The sequence below is a fragment of the Halichoeres trimaculatus genome, unplaced genomic scaffold (genome assembly GCF_033239565.1).
Source record: "Halichoeres trimaculatus isolate MK-OKI-2021-1 unplaced genomic scaffold, fHalTri1.1 fHalTri1_scaffold_43, whole genome shotgun sequence".
In the NCBI taxonomy this organism is placed as follows: Eukaryota; Metazoa; Chordata; class Actinopteri; order Labriformes; family Labridae; genus Halichoeres; species Halichoeres trimaculatus.
In genome coordinates, this window is record NW_027437221.1 from 294,670 (window position 1) to 311,820 (window position 17,151).

Consider the following 17,151-nt stretch of genomic DNA (forward strand, 5'->3'; position numbering starts at 1 on the left):
TTCTGGTTAAGCAGTAATCTTCAAACTTGGCAATATACGGGAGGGAAACTGTATGGATACATGTATGCGTATGCGTATATATATGTGCATACATACATACGTATGTGTGTGTGTATGTATATATATGTATGTGTATTTATGTATAAAATATATATATATAATTTAAAAAAAAAAAACACTAATAAAGAGTACCATTTTAACACTCAAGGGCAGCTCTATACATTAACGGCTCCCTTTGGAAAAGCAAATGTGTTCTGCACAATACGGCAGCCAGACCATAATTCTGTTGTCGTGACGCTGAACAGGACAAGGGGAAAAAAAAAAAAAAAAGAAAACCCGATAACTGCACTACCTGAGATCTCCAGCCCAAACTAAAACAACAAAACCTGGGTGAGAGAGAGGAGACAAAAGAAGCACAAGTACAATGCAGTTATAAAATTTCACACAGGGATGAATTTTGTGCAAAGTTTTGAGAGTTTAGAGCACAATGAAGGCACATAATCTGGGATTAAAGAGTCTGAAGAAATAATAATCCTTATGGTTTCAAGAGGGCCTTCGCCCTGTTTTTAGGCTCAGGCCCTAATCAACCATCCCATTGCTAACCCCTATACGTGAACTAATATGTGAGAGCGTATTTTATCTATTTTTAGTTTAACACACAGTGTGTCAGGTTTCTTCTAAACACTCAGATCTTGATAATATCATATCTTACTCATATCTTGGTGGGAATTCACACAGTGGAGCCTGACTTTGGTCATGGGCTCCTTTTTTCAAATCAGCAAATACATTTATAGATACTACCTGTTAAATTTCTCTGTTATTCATCAAATTAAATCACAATACACACTTTAAATATCAACAAAAGAAAGTTTTCTGACCTGAAAGACACAACAGACACAGAAAGATCCTCTCCATCAAGGTGCTGCTCTGTGGACTGTGCAGGACCACAAAGAAACCCAGGGGTTATGAAGATCCCACTTTAGGTAAAAAGCGTGATGACAGCTCAGGCAGTGGCACAGTCTAACTTGGATGTCAGGATGTTGTATCTTTCTGAATGTTGGCCTTCACATCATGAATCAGGAGGAAAAACCTGCGATGATCCCAGAGCGAAAACAAACCCAGCCCTATTGAACAAGAAATAAAGGGTAGTCCACTCAAATATCCTCAAAGAAGCAGCTGGCTCTGTGGCTTAGTTTGCCTTTTATTGTGACGGCTGTGTTGATTACACCAACACAGGATCTCAAAGAGACTTATAAAACAGTTATGTTAATTATAATTTGAGTTCAGATTAAAAGGTTTTTAGATCATTTATACAGTGAATTACTGTTTCTGTTATCTGTTACTATGGGGGTGAAACCTGGTTAAAAGTTGTCTGGTATGTGTCCAGCTTTTGCTCGATTCTCAGTCTGTTCCAAAATAAACACCACATGTTGAAATACGATAACTTTTCCCTGTTGCAGGAGCACGCAGAGTCTTTAATTCAACTTCATGTGTATGATGTACAAAACATTATGGAGTTTTTTTTCATTACTTAACTTCTGCACCAAAAAAAAACCAAACAACAACCAAAAAAAAATCATCAGATAAACACGGGATTGACTCTCCTTTCAAACACAGGAGACAGTAAAATTTATGCAAGAACCAACAGACATTAGTCATCCAGATGAATAGTTAAACGCTGGGAGCTGCCTGAAAAACAAGACGACAGAAGCTCATGTAGAGGACTGACAGCTGAGCCTGGAGAGTTAGTATCTTCCTGTGGTGTGTACTCCTATAAAAAGCCTGAAATTCTGAAGAAATCTTTATTCTTTAATGATCCGTCAGAAAGTTTCCTGCTGATGACAACCATTCAAAAGTTTCAGTCATACCTACTGGCCAAAAGCAGTACTACAGTGCACTCTGCACTGTAACGAACCAACTGTGAAATTCACAGTAATAAACTGGCAGCAATTGGCAAGTTATTGTAAAAAAAGTTACAGTGATCAACTGGCAACAATCGTCAATTAAGATATTGTGAAAAAAATTACAGTGTTGTAGCTGTATAGCTGAACACGGTAATTCAAATTTACTGTATGTTTTATTATAGCATTATTTTTGTAACTGTAAAATGTAACACAGTAAATTTTATGTATCGTTATTTATATTACAGTAATATTGTTGCAACTGTAAAATTAAATAAAGTAACTGCACTTTACTGTATCTTATGTAACAGTACTGTTATTGTAACTGAAAATCAAAATCCAGTGTTTACTGTATGTTTTTTACGGTAGAGTTAACTGTAACTGTGAGCCAAAAGACAGCAAATAATAAGTGTTATTTTGTTTTACTGTTGTTGTGTTTTTTTTTTGTTTGTTTGTTTTTTGGGCTGTAAACAAGAAAAACAAAAATGCTATATACTGTATTTTTACTAATTAAATTGGGACAACAAAATAAACATTTTCCTAACTATTTATTTTTTTGTGCATAAACACAAAACAATGGATACAAATATCCATACATAGCATTAGCAAAATGTATGATCACCATCAAGTTTTCAGAACATGTTGTGAAACATCTTACAATATTCCTTGCCATAATATCCATAAAAACAGTGGCAAAAACATGTCAACAAAACTCTTTTTTGTATAGGGCACTCTGTGAACATTTGTGGATTCAAAGTAGAAAAAAACTCCATAAAACAATGGATATAAACATCCAGAGATCATATAGACAAAACACTATTTTTGCATAGAACAAGCTGTGAACATTTTTGCACTCCGAGACTCCAAGTGTACAAAGACATCTTGCCTCTTAGGATCCATCACCCAGTCTGTTCCACAGCAACATCCTGAAAAAGCAACAATCATAGTAAATAAGAAGCGTTTAAACAACCTATATTTGTGTAAGTTTGCCAAAAGCAGTGCTGTACTGCAGCTTTACAGCAGTTTTTCCTTAACAGAAAACTTTTATTAAAGTGCTGTGGTCATAACACCAGATTTATACTGGCCACTAAAACGCTCCCATTCACATCTGGGGGGTATTCCAGTAAGTACAATTTTTCGTTTTTCTTTTTAAACCGACGCGCCAGGCCTGTACACTGGGGACACTGGTTCAGATTGACAACTAAATGATTGTTTTCTTTTATAATTTAAAATGTGGTGGTTATGATCAGAACTAAAGTGGAAAAAAAGTATAAAAAATTAATGAAATTTCAGGCTGTTTTAGAAGGGCTTAAAAAAAAAGGAATATTTTAGCTACGCTGTGAGACTAAAGTCGGTCAAGAGAATGGTCACTTACATGCAACGATGCACGTGGGCTGCTCCACTCGCTTCTGTTAACCTTGGAGTTGTCCTGGTGTTTTCACAAAGTGCTGAAAAACAGTCCTCCTCTTCCTGCAGCAGACTAGAGATGGTTGCAAACTCCTCTTACAATCCGTTTTGGTTTGGTACAGAACAGAAGCTTAAAACAACACCAGCACTCAGTAATCCGTTCGCGCCAGTCAGTCTCTATTCGTTGAGCTTGCCGCTTACTTGTTAGCTGCAGCCATGTGAATCGCGCGTGGTGATCACATGACCCAGGTGGCTTCCCGGGCATGAGCAGCTGCACCAACCAGCATCTGCTCTCTGATCACCGTAGTTCCTCTAGTAAGATGATTACCGTAAATGACAGCAGGCTTTTCTTTTGTCCATCCCCAGGTTTGATACTGAAAAATGCAGCCTCTTTTTTTTTTTTTTTTTTTTTTTTTTACTCCATATAAACACTAATCATAGAACAAATTAAATGAAATACCATACCATACCATACCAGCTTTATTTATAGAGCACTTTTAAAAACAACCACAGCTGTAGACAAAGTGCTGTACAGGTAGATCAAATGAAATGATAAAAACAGATAATTAAAAACAGAAAAATAAAAGAAAAACATTTTAAAAACAATAAAAAGCAAATAAAAAGGGAAGTTATTGTAAAGGGAAAGGGAAGTAAAAGGGAATAAAAGAAAATAAAAGAGAATAAGACCAGGCAAAGAAACTAAGTCTCGCTGGAGTTAAAAGCCAAAGAATAAAAATGGGTTTTAAGACGTGTTTTAAAAGTGGACAGTGAAGGGGCCTCTCTAATGTGCAGGGGAAGACAGTTCCACAATCGGGGAGCAACATTAGAGAAGGCCCTGTCCCCTCTGAGCTTCTTCCTGGACCTTGGTACCTGCAGGAGCAGCTGGTCGGCTGACCTGAGGGACCGAGAGGGTGAGTAGGGCTGAAGAAGCTCAGAGGGGAAATAAAACAAAGATAGAAATCCAAATAGAAAAGCTGTATAAAAAGCTCAAAGTACAATATAAAAACTCTTTTGGATTATTTTATTTTTATAGATTATACATTCGATAAATTTGAATTAAATTTATTTGATAGGAATTAATACATTTTATTTTCCTTGATGCTGTTTCCTGAAATGTGTATTGCTTTGATTGGGAATGGTAGCTGCAAAGCAGCCAAAAGCTGTTTTAATTCCCTGAATATGTCACTTAAAGTTTTGATATTTTTTCCATTTTCTCCTTAAGGAACTTCACTGTGTGTGAAAGAGCATGTGATCTTTAGCCCCAGTGAAGCTCCGCTCACCGAGACACAAACACGTGCACCCATTTACACCCGCAGACAAGCTCATTTCATATAACGGACAGAGAGCTGGAAAACCACCACAAGAAACATCTCCCAGTGCTTTCTCCATGTAGATGCAACAATCACTCTCCTGTGCTCGCTCCTAAGCTCCTGCAGAGTGACCCAACTCTGCAGGACCTTTGGCAGGCCAAGAGCCCCAGTAGGACGATAGGACCCCCAAGGGGCTTCCTGGGGGTCCTATTGCAACAGGAACAAAATATTCTGGTAGAGGACCCTCTGATAAGCAACATACTCAGATTTCATGTTCACAGCTCAAAGTGTGTATAAGTCTTTAGATGGAAGCATGCGTAAAGGCCACATTTACTCTGATGGTTGACCCCTGTGACCTTTGGCTCTTCCCGAGGTGCTGCGGCTCTGAATTTGTACACAGTGCATGGCTTGACCCCCACGATGAACGCAGTAACATTTCAGCCCCTTATGTCAAAGCGTTTGGGAGTTATTAATTTTCCCTGTATTTTGTAATTTCAAATTTCAAAAAGTGCCTTTTTAGCTGCCATGCTGCAACCTTTGACCCCACTGACCCCAAACATGGCACATGGGATGGCCCTAGCCCCCCACAAACAAACTTAAAATTTAACTCTCCAGCTTAAACCTGTCTCCTTTAAGACTCATAATATGTTACTGTGAATTTTTACAATGTCGACTGGTTGTTGTCATTTGTTAAAAGTAAATGTTATTGTAAATTTTGATATATTACTTTGGATTTCTACAACACCAGACAGGTTGCTGGATTTCCCAGAGTACGTGATATTACACTGCATTTTTTATTGGTTGCTGTAATCTTCCACAGTACATCCACAGTTGAGGTTTCTACATAACAGTACACAATATGTAACCGTGAAATTCTATAGTTCTGCAATAAATACTGTGATCTTTCACAGTACTCTACAGGTTACTGCCTTTTCCCACAGTAAATTATTTGTTACCTTAAATTCCAATGTATAACTGTGAATTTCTACAGTACCATACTAGCTACCCTACCAGACACAATATATTACTGCAAATTTCAATGAATTATTGTGAAATTTCACAGTACTGTAACTCTTGCTTTGTTTTTTTTTTTACAGCATTGACGACATTACTGTGAATAACCACAGTAAAACTTGGTCTGCTGTGAATTTATACAGTATTGTGTTTATTACCGTGACTTATACAGTATTTTGCCAATTACTGCTAATCATACAGCATTTTACTTTAAAAATATTCACAATAACTAACCTTACAGAAAGACTGTAAATTACTGTGTATTTCACAGTCATTTTTTACAGTGTGTGGTTGAAACAATGGATGTGTGCTTGACTTTGGGGCCAGGTCTCATGGACAATTCAACCTTCAAGCCGTAATGTAACATCTCAGTGTACAGAGGGGTCTCACATCCACTGTGTCCCCTCCTCACTCACTCATGGTTATAAAACACTGTCACAACAAAAGTGACTTTGCTGTAAAATAACAGTAACATACTGTCTGCAGTGTTACCAGTGTTTTATTTTTTTAAATACATTTATACACTATGTTACCATATACAGTATAATACTCGAAAAAAATAAATAACAGTGCATGCCTTGTAAAATAACAGGAACCCACTGAGTGAAGAGGCAGTCAAAGGACGTCCTTTCAGAGTCATTTTTGAACGTCTAACTTTGGTCTCCAGACTGTTCCTCCAGACATGGTCTTAGTCTGACATCTACTGGATGTCCATTTATGACGTCTACAGGACCTTCCTATAAGAGTGATCCAAAATAAGAAAGAAAAGAAAAAAGATCTGTTCATGTTAATTCAGTCAGGAACCCTTTGTCTGTGTGGAGCACCATGACTTCCTCATTGGCTGTGCCGTATTCTTGAAGACACTGGACCACAGCCATAGACACAGTAGAACGGTTGTTCTCCTGTAGGAAAACAGTGTCAGCAAGGTGGGGCAGGATCCTCCCAGATTCATCCTTCTCCAGGAGGCAATGAAGATGTTCACATCCTCCATCTGGAGTCTCCTACGAGCTTCTTTTTCTTTGAGGTAGACTGATCCTAGGTATTTCTCCTAAGGCTGGTGGAAACCAGGAATGGCTCCTCCACCTCCTCCTCCTCCTCCTCCTCCTCGATGACATTTTCCTTCATGAGTTTTCTCATTATTGGGTGATTGCTCTGAGAGAGTGGGATGTTTTACTACAGTGCAAGGGGCAACCTAATCTTCACAAATTTTAGGGTCAAGGGAAAAAATATTCTGTCAAGATAAATAATCACAGCTGGTGAAAAAATAGCCCCACTCCACTGTAGCCTGCCTCATTCAAGGACGTCTATCTCACAAACCAGCTCTGGTTTCATGACAAAACCAACTTGATATTTTGAATAAAGCTTTTACAGCATGTTTCAACAATAAATCAAAACTTCACGATGAAACTACTTTCTGAAGCAGAACACCAGGGAATTACAGCACAGCCCCACAGTCCGAGAGTCTTTCAGTTCTCCCTGCTTACACCCTTTGCCAAATGTAGACCTTTGTACACATGAAGACTTAAAGGAAAAGTCAGAACCACTTCCTGTAGGGGCATCTATCAGCATACAGCACAGAGCTGTTAGCAACACTCCTGGCATTACAGTGGATAGAAGAGCGTGGACTTTGTTCAGCTGTTGTTGGTCTCCATGACATCAGGACAAACTCCCATGAAACCCTGACATATGTCATCATTTTGTACTGGGACTCTGGCAGACTTTCAGAAAGGTGTCCTGTCAGGAGAGAGCTTGTGTAGTGAAAGTCCAGTTCAGTCAGTCCACTCCTGCTGAACCCAGTCCAACTTATTTTGAGCAGCACAACTTTGTCTTTGGCATCTTGGCTCTGAGCCTCATCACTTCATGCAGGATGACTTTACATGAAGTCAGTGATCCACATCATCCCAAGATGCTTTGCAAAAACAGCTCTAGACTGTACTCTGCAGAGACCTGGAGTAGAACCAGACTCATGTTAGAGAGACATCTGCAGAGACAGTGTTGGCTTAGAGAGAAAGGGATGTTTTTGATTTTACTCAACAACTTTGTTTACAGTAATGTGCAACAATGAAGAAGCTCATTTTTCACAGCCTAAAGAGCCTGATGATCACACAATGGACCATGTTTCCATAAAACCTCTAAGATCTGCCGTTCCTTTAAAGAAATGAAAGTCCACCCAGACTCTGGCTCTCACTAAGAGAAGGAAGAGCTCACTCAATTCCTTTCCTGTCCTCTTCTCCACCTCTTTCTTCCTGCTGAGAGAAACGCACAATTTTGCCTGTCCTGATAAAAGAGTTTCAAAGTTTCCGTCTGAGCGTGCTGGTGTGGACCAAAGTATTTTTAAAAACCAATTGGGGGGGATATTCCTTCTTGAGAAATACCCGGCGACGTGTGTACAAGGCCTTAATCAAACCAACAACCTCCCAAACACAAGTCTATTCTCAATACTACTACACCACACAGACAGACAGGCTTCTGTTTCATGAAGAGAGGACACTTGGAAATTACTAATCATAGACAAGGTTAAGAATGTATTTATTTATTTATTTAGTTAGTTAGTTAGTTAATTGTGATATGAACAAATTAACCAGCAAAATCACCTCCTCACCCTGAGTCTCATATTCTGTCATAACCCCTGCTTTACCTCTCTGAGACACACTTCTACAAAGTGACCACTAGATGGCAGTAAACACTCAGGAGTAAAGAGCAGAAGGCGGAGAGAGGCCTGTTGTGTGAACAATAGATCATAACATTTTTTAGGACACCTTAACCCTTAACCACAATAATACAAACAGTCAGCCTGGTCCTTTTTCTCTTTTTAATCAATAAATGTGTCAAAAATGTATTTTGTGTGAATTCTTTTGCCCTTTTTTTCAGGACAAATCTCTCAGGAATTTGTCTTTCTATATTTTTTAGATGCTTCAACTGTGTGGACCAGCAAAATCAATGATTCATTTATTTGATAGTAACAAAGCAGTTTAACAACCAAGCATTAATCTGATGAAAAAAAAACTAGATCATAAAACGTGCATTTACCAGCAAAGGGCAAGAAAAAATTACAGGATAACGGTAAAAAAACAAAACAAAAAAAAAACCACACATCAACCTAACAAAACAACAATGTCCCAGCTCAAACAGAAAATTAAAAACATGGCAGCCTAAAAATGGTTACAGCTCTCTTTTGCTTTCAGCCAGAATCAGAATCAGAATCAGAATCGGGTTTTATTGCCAAGTATGCAACACATACAAGGAATTTGACTCTGGCAGTTGCTTTCTCCAGCACAAGAGGTCAGCCAGCACTTGACCTTAACAGTGAAAGATTTTAAATCTGTGTTCAGTTTGATTTCAGTTGGTAATGAATTTCAAAGTTTCCCCCTTTAACAGAGAAAGCTGACTGTCTAAAAGTTGATGTACGTTTTTTATTGATAAAGTTTCCATTCACTGTACTTCTGGTTATTCTGCTGCTGCTGCTGCTTCTCTGCCTTTTAATACATTTGGAAAGAGGTTCAGAGGCCAGATTATTGACAAATTATATAAAACAATAAACATACAAATAAATAAATAAATAAATAAATAAATAAATAAATAAATAACTTCCTAGTTAGTTTCCTGTTTATAAACACTGTTGATGTACAGAAGTTTCAGGCTATTTTTATGGAGATGAAATGTCGCCATCTTTTGGTGAATTTTATTCATAACACTCATATCAGATTAGACAAGATAAATCAAGATAATCCTTTAATTGAGCCACAATGGAGAAACAAGAACAAAATAATCACATGAAAATACTTAAAATAGAAATCATCAAATCAAATCATAATGAAGATTAGTATTAGTTGTAGTCGTGTTTTCATTAATTGCATTTTAATCTTTGTGAGGTTAGTATTTACATTAATCTCATTGTGTTATTTAACAGTCAGACCAAATCAAACCTTAATAATCTGCTTGTTTGATGGATTTCTTGTCCTAACAGGGTCCATGTTGAAGTTTGTTCGTGAGGGTGTCACAGAGCCAGCACCCAGCAAGTCACCAGAGTCCTGTACTACCAAGCTGGATTTTCTTTTAGCCAGGTAACTTCAGGGTTAACCTCTGCAATCAGCTGTTTACAGTAATATGATGATGATAGGCTTCAACTTTCAGGAAACGGAGATGCACTCTGCAAGAAAAGACAAGTGAGGCAAATTTTGGCCTTAAGACTGTTTGCTGTTGCCCCTGACAAATACATGTAAACATTACCAAAAGATAACATAAATATAATCATTTTCATTAACTGCTGAGATCATATCGTCAACAAAAACGAACTATGAGACTCAGAAAATGGAAAATACCAGTCAAGTGGTTAAGTGGTTTTGCACTTATGGAAGATATATGTCAGTTTAAAAACTGGAATATTCCAGTAGGAAGTGGTGTATTCCATATAGCCAGAAGTGGTATACAAAAGGCACGTCTCAAAGCCATAAACTGCAGTTTCCTCTCTCCTCTCTCCTTCGCAGCACTTTCTGAGTAGCCATATTGAAGGACGTTCCAAAGTGATAATTGTGCTCAGAGGAGGGAGAGGGGAGGGAGAAGGGAGGAGACTGATCGGAGCAGCTGTGATCGAAGAAACACAAGAGCTGGCTTTGTGAAAGTCTTTTGACTGACAGACACGCCCCCATATGGAATATCACTCTCTGATTGGACACTACAGAGTCTCAGACTTCTCTGAAACTTCACATCAGCAGAGTTTAACTAGAAAAGCAATTTCTGAAGAAATTGCGCTGTGAATGCAGAATGCTGAAGCAGCTTGCGCTGAACTGCTAATGCAGGAAGCTGAACATGAAAAACTCAAGATATGTCTGAAATGGTTGAAATAGTCCTGAAAAGCTTTCGCTCAACTGCTAACGCAGAACGCTGAACATGAATGACTGAAGTTATGTCTGAAAATGGCTGAATGAAGTCTTACAAAGCTTGCGCTGAACTGCTAATGCTGATACTGAACATGAATGACTGAAGATATGTCTGAAAATAGAAGAAAGAAGTCATGAAAGGCTTGCACTGAAATGCTAAAGCAGAATACTGAACATGAATGACTGAATTTATGTCTGAAAATGGTTGAAATAATTCCTGAAAAGCTTGCACTCAACTGCTAATGCAGAGTGCTGAATAAGCCCCCCATTAACTCTTGGATGAAAGGAAATTAATGGATGAATCAATGGAATGGATAAATGAATTTAAAGTTCAAATGGCTGCATCTTTTCAAAATTCGAAGCAATGAATTAAATTTTAAAGAATATTTATGGAAACAATGACCTGGCTGAGGAATATTGCAAGTCTTATCTCTTGAAATCCTGTGTGTCCTGTGAGTGAGTTTTTAATCATGTAAGCCTTTTAGCTGAGGCTCATCTGAAGCCAGATGTTGCCATGGTAATCATTGTTTACCAACTGCCATCAGAGAGCTGGTGGAGTCTGTTGATTCCCAACACATTTCCACTGAAATCAGGGTGTCAAACTGCCTACGACTGTGACAAAACCAAAGGGCCGATCAGAAAAATGATCACACCGTAGGATTCCTGAGACCCTGAGGAAGCTCTCCACGTAAAATTCATGTCTGAAGATGCAGAAATACGCCCATGACAGCAATAGATAGATGAGGGAAATTTGACTGATCCCTGAGAAAACCCCTCAGGAATTAACATTGGGGTACATGGGTGCCAGAGCTGACTTTGCCCGACAGTTGGCCATTTTGTGAAAAAGGGCTCAAATCTTTTGCTTTAAAAACCACTTTGTCAGAAGCAGGACAAGCCTCCCTACATTTTGAGGGCTTATTTGTGTTGACAGCTCAAAAAATGTGGCCAAGAGAGCAGTTTACCCAGAAGTTTCCCAGGTCTTGTTTCCCCCTCTCCCCAGTCTGTCATTTGAATCTCCCAGTCTAAGCCGAAACATTCCGTCCAATACACACCAATGTTAAATGGCTTGAAGAGCTGAAAATCATCATGACCTTTGAAGGGTCATTGTGAAGTAACTATGAATGCTAGGAAACATTTGAAACCCACTGAATGAAGCCAAAAGATAGCTGAATATTGTGAAGTTTGAATGGAGTTTGTAGCTGAATGTATGAATTAATGAGGAGGGTTTGAAGCAGGCTGAAAAAATGTCCTGAAGGGAGGAAATTTTGAAAATTCCGCATTCATCTCTATGGGACCGAAATTTCGTAAATTGTTGAATATCTCGGAAAGTATTTGTGAAAAGTTTCTGAAGAGTCATACCCCCCTTGTCCCCACTGAAACACACGTTTTGAAGTTTGAACGGTGAAAATCGGTTGAAGTTTGTAGAAGTTTTAGCGGTCCAAAAAAGCGGGCGGAAGAAGAAGAAGAAGAAGAAATTTTTTTGACACAAAAGAACATATGCTGTGAATGCATTACTGCATTCACAGCAATGAGAGAGAAAACAGGCACTGAGGATGGTTCAGAAACAGGTCATGAAGGATCATGAAGGTCATGATCAAAAAACGGTTTGATGTGAGTTTGAAGAACAAAATACTGAACACGGCTGTCATCAAATCAATGAAACAGAAGATCAATACTGAAAACTGAAATCTGATAAACAATATCTTCCTGAGACATGATAAACTAGGTTATATTAATAAGTTTTAGTTTTGTTAAATGTGGTCACTAGATGGTGCCCTTGCTCAATTTTTTTGTACTCTTCTGAAACAACTCTTCTGTATACACTTTGTTGTGTTGTGTTCATGAAGTATGAGAGCAGGCAGGCAAGACACCTGCACTCAAGTTTTGTGTCAGGTTAACCTCTTGTAGTGGCACTAAAAAAATACACCAAAGGCTAAAGATCAAAGATCGAGTAAGTTTGCTTATCGTCCAGACCCAAGAAGACAACTGAACACTCCAACATCAGGCTAAATAATTCATAAATAATCTGATAATGAGGCATTTTACTGGTGAAGTGATCTGTGTGCACACAGAGTGAACAGAGAGCAGGTTTTTTTCATGTTAACGTGTTAAACAGGTTAAAAACACAGACAAAGCTCTGTTACTGTTTTTGTTTGCTCAGAGTTATTACAGCACACATGTACAGACACACAAACAGCTGTTAGAGCTGACTGACAGATGATCCAGAGGTGATCAGCTGTCATCACTGAACACGTGGCTTCATGTGACACTGCAGAGGAGAGGACGTTTCATTGCTCTAAAAACAAATCTCCTCTATTCCTTTCTCCTCTGTTCATTTCCTCATTTCCTCTCTCCTCTCTTTATTTCTTTGCGTGTCTTCCATACATCTCTGGTAGGAGGGACTAAGACACAAGTGAACGACTCCAGTGGAGGAAGGAAAGATGAAACTTTGGAGCTTTGAGATGCAACCTATGAAACAATGAGGCCAACATGAAAAAGTAGAAAGCTGCAGTAATCTGTCTGAGTCTTGTTCCCTGTGAGAAGAAAACAGCAGCAAACTCCTAAACCTGTCTTGAAGGATCTTAGCTGTTTTAAAATAAATCATAAAACACAGGGATGGTATGGTAATAGAATGGGGGGAAAAAGAAAAGAAAAAACTGAAGAAAAAGAAATTTGACAATCAAGAACTAACATAAGAAAAAAAGAAATAAAGTTATAAAATTATAACAACCCTATATGAAAGCCATATATTTGCTTGTTATCACCAAAATATGTACTGATGACTGTATCTTAATGCAAGAAAGATGAAACTACAGTGGGATTACACTGACACATTTATATAACCATATACATAAACTCTTTATTCAATATTTAGTAATATTTTGTAGCCATATATCGTTTCATATCAATACATGCAAAAATGTAAAATAGAGGAGACAAAAACTGATGATGTTATACATATATGGAAACACAATTTATTCTTATTGATGTGTTAGCATTTTGTGTGTCTTGTTTCACATTTTAGTATAAATAAGTAAAATATATTAATGAAAACATTTAGTCAGTCTTTCTTATGACTTTACTGCAATTAATAGTGAACCTGATTTTCCTTGACAACATTCTGGTATTTGTGTGTGTGTGTGTGTGTGTGTGTGTGTGTGTGTGTGTTCTTATTTTTTCCATAATGTTTCTCTGATTATACTGGAATTGTTATAATTGTTTGTGTGTTAAGTTTGGTGAGCGTCTATATATCCATCCATTTTCTATACCGCTTATCCTGTTTAGGGTCGCGGGTGGCTGGAGCCTATCCCAGCAATCATTGGGCGAGAGGCAGGGTACACCCTGGACTGGTCGCCAGTCAATCGCAGGGCTGACACATAGACAGACAACCATGCACGCACACACTCACACCTAGGGACAATTTGGTGTGACCAATTAACCTGGTAAGCATGTTTTTGGACTGTGGGAGGAAGCCGGAGAACCCGGAGAGAACCCACGCATGCACGGGGAGAACATGCAAACTCCACACAGAAAGACCCACCGGCCGAGGTGGGGATTTGAAACGGTGACCTTCTTGCTGTGAGGCTGCAGCGGCGTCTATATGTATATATATATATATATATATATATATATATATATATATATATATATATATATATATATATATATATATATATATATATATATATATCAGAGAGAGAGAGAGAGAAACAGAGAGACAGAGACAGATAGGTTGTCATGAAGATATAGATATAAATACATGTATAACAGTAGTTATAAGGTGTTGTTCTCAGTAGTTGATGACTAACTGTTCATGCTTGGCTTTGATTTTCTTTCTCAAAGCAACATTTTCATGCTCCCTTCATCCTCTTTGACAGCTTCTATGGCCTGTAGGCCACAGATGGCAGCTTGCTGTGCATGCTGTACAATGAGAGACTGTGAAATGTCTCACCAATCCAATCCAGGCTTCAATCCAGGCTTGTTCATTCTGTGAATCACTTTCTTCTTCTGATTATTTCTAAAATAAAGATGTTGGTTTGTTTTCTACCTTTATTTCTCATCTTTTCCTCCACATCCTTCAATCTTTAAATCACATTTCAGATGTCTCTGAAAATATTCTTCCTCACAAATAAACCTGTCAGTGACAACACTTGTTGGAAAGTGACCCTGTTCTTCTACTTCCTTCTGCTTCATTATTTAGTTACTTCAATTAGAGGAAAAGGGTTTAACATGGTTCCAGTCCAGAAGATTAAAGTGTGTGCTGAAGCCTGTGTAACGTAAGTCAGGCTGGGACCTGGTTTCGCAGCTCTAACCTGGTCTCCAACTTTAACCCCCCCCAAGGAAGGAGAGGTAATAAAGCAAGTTTTGGAAAAACAGACCTCTGCGCTCAAGTGGTTTTCTCCCGAAGTCTGCCTCATCCCTTCTCTGATGTTTGCAAGACTGTAAAACATTAAGACACCGCTGTAAATTCGAAGACTTTTTGTTGACACCTGGCGGACATGTGAAACTGTACAGACATCCTTCTCTCAGGGAGAGGCTGGAGAGACCTCCCAGCCTCCACCTTGTATCTTGTGACCCTCGACCTTTCTCTCTGGGAACAAGAAAGAAGGAATGCCAGGGGGAAGATTTGCTCCCCACCTTCTCCTCAAAGACAAAGACTCTTTGATTCACACAGTTGAGAACAGCACAAAAATGATGTTTTTACACTAAGACTTACATGTACATCTTCACCTTTGCAAACATGTACTGTGTAATGAGAATCATTGATAATGTGTGTGTGAAAACTGCTGTCTTCCCATTGAAACATCTTGATTTTGATTTTATTGGGTTCATAAAGAGAAAAACCTATCATGTTTAGTCTTGATGTGAAGCTTAAATCATAAGAAATGTTATTTTGACTATTACACGTGGGAATCTCTTTACAGTTTAAAGTTATAGTTAGTAAGTGATCTCTGGGACAATCTGATCCACGTGCAGAAAGATGAGAGGTGGAGGGGCGTCAGCCTAAAGTGACCTCACTGACTCGGCGGGAAAAAGCTGAGTAAAACTCCACTCCAGGACAAGAACATTGGCTCTTTCCTCTACCCCTCATCCAAGCTCTTTCCTCTTACTTCTTCCAGAAGGTTCCTCTTCTCCTTCTGCTCCTGAATCTTCACACGTCCTCAACTGGCAACGCACATTCCAGCTCCAGACCGGCTCCAGACTGGCTGAGACGCAAGTCACCTCAGCCCGACTGCATCCAGTCATCTATCGGTGCCTGGGTCTCTCCCTGAGACTCCCAGCTGATCGACGGGGATTCCCCCTCATACGCTGACGTCAGGAGACGAGCGCTGCTCACTGCTTTCCCTGCGGTGATTCAACTTTGGAACTCCGCCAAAGTTTCAACCCGACGCTCGGCATCATCGCCGCTGTTTCAGCCGCTACTGCCGCTGTGAGAATCGATTCTACGGACTCAACTAATCGGACATCACCTCCGTGACGCTCAGATGACCTGCAGTAGGCCTCCAGCCTCTCCATCATCCCTCAACGGACATCCGCAGACATCTGCAGCAGGACCCAGCCATCTCAGTCGCCCCCTCCGCTCTCGTCATCGGCCTCAGGACTTGTGTAAGACAATCTTGCATTTCTTGGTAGGGGAGACTGGGGACAGTTGCAACACTTTTTACATTACTCTCAGTTACTCAGAGAATATTTGGACTAGTCTCACCAAATCTTTACATATTAAACCTACATCCGTATGCTAAATGCCCATGCCATTTAAAGATGGCTACATATAACATATTCATTTGAATAGAGGAATTCAGATGTTGCAACTGACCCCAAACCTGGGGACAGTTGCAACACAGATCAGGGTTGCAACATATTAAAAAACATTAATTTTTCACTAATTATTCTCAGTGTTTTGTCTAAATAGGACAAATACTAATGGTATGACCCAGAGTGGGCTCAAATTCAATTTTTTTTTTCTGTACAGCTTTAAGGTATTTAATTAGTTTTGTTTTGTTTTAAACCTTGAGTCAATGTGCAGATGTTACTGAAGCTATAAAAACTCAATATTACATTTTGGGACAAAAAGAATAGAATAACTTGCAATTATTTTTTGATGCCGTGCTTGCAAGATTCTTTTTTTTTAATGTGGAACCTGAACAGTGTGGTGTGGCATATGTCAAAGGCCACTGCCCTCACTGATTTGCCCTCAACTATAATAATATCTGAGGCTTGTTCCAAAATACGGAGGGGAACCCCTCTGTTAGTGACTCTCTTCCTCACTCTTTGCATACTGAAAATAAACAGAATACAATTTCTCTATTTAGATGATTCATTCACTCTATGACAAGTTTATATGACACATACAACATACAACAATAACTAATTGCTAAATTTTGCTTAACAAGTTATTTGGGAAATTATTTTCTTTATCATTAGCGTTAGTTTCTCCATGTGATTGCCTGTTCTGTTCATCATGAGCAATAAGATATATTAATGTTGCCTATTTTGAACTAAAAATGTTAAAAAATATGATTGTGTGGTCTTTTCTAGTATGACTAACCTAACAGCATGGGGACAGTTGCAACAGTTGCAACTGTCCCCATGGTACCAGTCATGACAAAACGCTGTGTGCTAGCTAGCCACATTGGC